The sequence below is a fragment of the Octodon degus genome, unplaced genomic scaffold (assembly GCF_000260255.1).
Source record: "Octodon degus isolate 3935 unplaced genomic scaffold, OctDeg1.0 scaffold00120, whole genome shotgun sequence".
NCBI lineage: Eukaryota > Metazoa > Chordata > Mammalia > Rodentia > Octodontidae > Octodon > Octodon degus.
The window spans coordinates 8,220,391-8,225,299 of NW_004524696.1; positions in this window are offsets into that span (position 1 = coordinate 8,220,391).

Sequence of the window (4,909 nt, forward strand, 5' to 3'; positions counted from 1 at the left end):
CATTTATGTAATTGAAGCATACAGAATTCCAAACAATATCAACCCAATTGAAAACACACCCAGACATATAATAGTCAAGATCCCAGAAATCTAGCACAAGAACAGTATACTAAAAGCTACTAGGAAAAGAAACAGATCACATTTAAAGGAAAATCCATCAGAATAATGGCAGACTTCTCTTCACAACCTATCAAGACAAAAAGAGCATGCAACAGAGTACTTCAAGTACTCTATGAAAAAAAATCCAGCCCAGACTACTATATCCTCCAAAACTCTCTTTCAAGTTTGATGGAGAATTGAAATTCTTCCATGACAAAAAACTGCTAAAGAATTTCATGATGACAAAGTCAACCCTACACAGACAACTAAAAGTTATTCTAGAAAGGGACCAAAATGATCAGAACTCCATGAATGAGAATGGAAGGAACCCACTAAATAGGGCAAACAATTAAACACAAGAGAAAAAGGAGTAAACTACAACAGCTAAATAGCATGTCAATCATAAGTCAATATATCTCAATGAAATTCTCTCATTGCTATTTGTTTCTCAATAAAATTAATTTTAAAAAAATCTTGAAAACAAGCAAAATCCTGTCACCTGAAGAATGGATGAAAAATGTGGAATTTTTATGCAATGGAGTAGTATTACTCAGCTATAAAGAAAACAAACTCGAAGTCTTCATAGGTAAGTTGACGCAAATTGAGGCTATACTCACAAATGAATTAACCCAGACCCACATATGTCAATATCTTATTGTCTCCCTAGTATAAGAATTCAAATGAAGGAATAAAAATTTAAAAGTATAATGAACACAGTTAAATGGAAAGAAACAAAACTTAAGAATTAAACAAGGGACCAGGGAGATGGCACAGTGGAATAAGCACTTTCCTGGCAAGTGCAAGGGCCTGAGTTCAATCACTGCTCTGAAAAAAAAAATTAACGAAGAGAGAAAAAGGAGAAATTTAGATAATAAGGTAGAGGCAAAATCATACATGTATATATACAAGATGGATAAGGCAAATGTACTAAGAATTTCCATCAGGTTTTTTAAATATAGCAGTTAAAAGGTAGAAATCTCACCATGACTAACTCTCTATGGTGATATCTGTGAACTAAGCAACTACATTGAAGACACCAATGTGTAATGTTAAACTATGACCGACACGCCCGGCATGTGAGTGAGACACCAGGGGCCCTGCCAGATCCTCCTTCGAACTAGAGCACAGGCACAGCATGTGAGTGAGATGAGCCGGGGCCTGTCAGATCTTTATTTGACACAGAGCCCAGGACCAGTGTGGAACACTTCAGCAGAACTCCCTGCAAAGAGGCTAGAGGCAAGATCCACCCAGCTGATTCAGGAACAGAACATCTTGCCAGAGTGGCACAGAGGGTTCAACTCCAAGGGCTGCAACAGGAAGAAGTAGCACAACAATGAGATCCAAGCCCCACCTACTGGGATGAGTGTGAACTTGGTAGATCCAGACCTGGTGATAAGGTAACAACTCTATCTAAGCTTTACACCAAAGGTCAGAAGACAGTGTTATACAAAATAACAAAGAGAAGGAACAAAATGGAGTCTCAGGCCCCGAGTCCACCCCGAACAAATGCAGAAGACACTAGCATGGAAGAAATTGGAAATCACACACCTTAAATCTCTGAAATAATAGTGCCTGAAGTAAAGAAACAACTACAGAAAGATATAGGGGAAATCAGATCAGAAATAATTTCTGAAGTAAAAAAAGAAATGATAACTATACTCAAAGAAGTACTAAGTGCTTCTAAAGAAAACACTGATAAAAAATACAGAATATAAAAGTGATGTAATCCTTAAATAAGCAATATAGGAAAGAAATAGAATGCATGAAGCAGATTCACAGGAAATTAAAACCTCAAACACAACCTGGCAAAACCGTTTGAAAGAAAGTGAAAATAGACTTTCAGACCTTAAAGACACCATTGCAGCTAGTGAAAAAGTAAGAAAAGATCTCTTAAAAACAACTAGGAGGCAGGAAAAAAAAATAATTCAATACCTGCAAGACGATGCAAAGATGAACAATGTGAGACTAATAAGCATCAATGAGAAGGAAGGAGTCAATACGAATGATATAAAAAGAATATGGATGGAAGTAATAGCAGAAAACTTCCCAAATATATGGAAACTATCTGATATTCAGGCAACTGAAGCATATAGAACTCCAAATAATATCAACCCAATTAAAACCACACCCAGACATATAATAATCAAGATCCCAGAAATTCAGCCGCTAAAGAAAAGAAACAAATTACTTTTAAAGGAAAACCCATCAGAATAACAGCAGATACCTCTTCACAAACCATCAAGGCAAGAAGAGCATGGAGCAAAGTACTTCAAGTCTTACAAGAAAACAAATTGCAACCCAGATTGATATATCCTGCAAAACTCTCTTTCAAGTATAATGGAGAAGTGAAATACTTCCATGACAAAGAACAACTTAAGAATTTCATGATGACAAAGCCAAGCCTACACAGACTACTAAATGATGTTCTAGAGACGGAGCAAAATGATCACAACTGCATTAATGAGAATGGAAAGAACCCACCAAATAGGGCAAACAATTAAACACAGGAGAATAAGAGGGATATAAAAGCAGTCTTTCAGGTATTCTTTTGTGTACAGCAGCAAAATATTTCTATCAGCGTACTCTACAAATGCACTTCTCCTGCACCCTATGGGTCATGATTCCATCTGGGTCTACAGGGTGGATATCAAGAAAATAGCAGTAGCTCAGTCCCACAAGTGACACCTGGCCACCAGTAAGTGTCATGGACATTATACCTGTCCACAACACACTAGAACTGTGTGGGATATCCTATCCGCAAACTGTTAGAAGTGCTGGTCATTTATTTGCCATTCCAGTATTTATCTTATGTTTTACTCTTAGTACTTCTTTGCTATCATGAAAGCTTTTTCTTAGTTCAATTATTTTGAAACATTTAATTTTTAATTAATTAGTATTTAATTTTCTGAATACTGCTTAATCTTAATTTTTGTTATAAGATTTATACTGTATCTTTGACTTACAATTTATTTAGAAGACATGGTGTGATATTTTCTCCTAGTATTAGAAACTTTAAAATGTATATTTCCATTTTCCATTCACTTTGTATTACTTCTTTTCTGTCTTTTATACACACATACACACACATATATATTTTTAAAAATGTATGTATAACCTGGCATAAGATTGATACTGTTTCATAGAAATCTTTAATGACCTTCTAAATAAAGGTTCATCTAATGTATTTTATATAGTCCTGCATAACTATCATTTTGAGAGCTCTTTATTGTTCATCCAGGAGCATACAGCAACTTCTGTTGCCTTCTGAATTACACTGTTTGTTATTTCCTATATACTACATCTGGAGGTATTAGAATATTTTGTGTCTGTATAACTGGAAAATATTTTCCTTTTAGTTTTCAAAGGTATGTTTGCTAAGTATAAATTCAAAGAGGACAGATTTGGTTTTTCCTTTCTTTCAGTCATTTAATTAGTCTAGTTTCTTACACACTTGTTTTTCTTTTTTGTTTGTTTTCTTTCTTTTTTTTTTTTTTTTTTTTTTTCAGATCCAGGGATTGAACTCAGGCCCTTGCACTAGCCAGAGAAGTGCTTCTTCCACTGAACCATCTCCCTGGCACCTTTGTTTTCTTTCTAATGTGGAATAAGATGCCATTTAATTTTGTTCTCCATAGCTATTTTTTATGTATATGCTTTAATGATTTTTTTCTTTACAATAAGTTTTGGACAATTTCATTTTTGTGTATCTTGGTATGATTTTATTCAAATTTCTTGTGCAAAAGGTTGATTTTTCTTGGAAATGTGGTGCTATAAGTTCAACTAAATTCAGAAATTTTAAATCTTTAAATATTTATTGCCTACCTCTTTCTACTTTGAGAATTCTAATTATATGAATATAAGTTTCTTGATTTTGACTGAGAAAAAAATAAAATAAAGACCAAAGGAAAAATCAGAAAATAAATCAATAAATACATAAATAAAAATTTAAAAAAATTAAACTATGTCTGAAATACCTGTCATTTTAGACTTCTAAATGTGTACCATTTCTAAGAGTTCACTACTCCAGAAACTAGTGACCATACCTTTTAAACAGAAATCTTGGTGGTGGGCACTCATTCAAACCATAGCAGAATTCAAAAGTTTAGTACCTCTATGACCTTGGATTTCTGATTTTCAATCTGCAAAATACTAGCTACTGTCTTGCAGAAATTGGTGGATCTGTTTTTCTGTCTTGTCACCATATAGTTCATTTTTTTAATGCACCATAAATTTATATTTGTTAATCTTGATATCAGAACATTTAAACATTTCAAGCTACATTAAAAAATAGGAAAAACGGGTGACTGTGTGGGAGAGCTTAGGGCTACCCTGCACTGGCAGGACCTCTTACTGGTCCCAGCCCAGGCGCAGGGTGGGTGAGACCCTCTTTCACCCCCTTGGGACGCCATCCACCACTCCTCAACACCTCCCCCACACCACCTGCTGAGTAGGAATTTCTGCCTCGTTCTGGGAACCCCCAGACCCAGTCCTAGCCCAGGCCCGGTGAGTGTGGGGGAGAGTTGCCTCTCTCCCCTACTCCACCTTGTCCCCTCCAGGCTCAGCTCAACCTGGCATACAGCCGTGGAGTGAAACCCTGCAGCTGCAATCCCTGCAGAGAATGTAGAGGATAGAACCACCCAGCTAGTCCAGGAGCAGAAAATCTTGCCAGAGGGGCACAAAAGGTACACCACCAAGGGCAGCAGGAGGAAGGAGCTGAGCACAGCAGCCAGACCAAAGCCAGGCATAGCTGGATAAATCCAAACTTTGTAGATCTGCACCTGAACTTCAGTACGTGTTAAGGTTATAATGATGA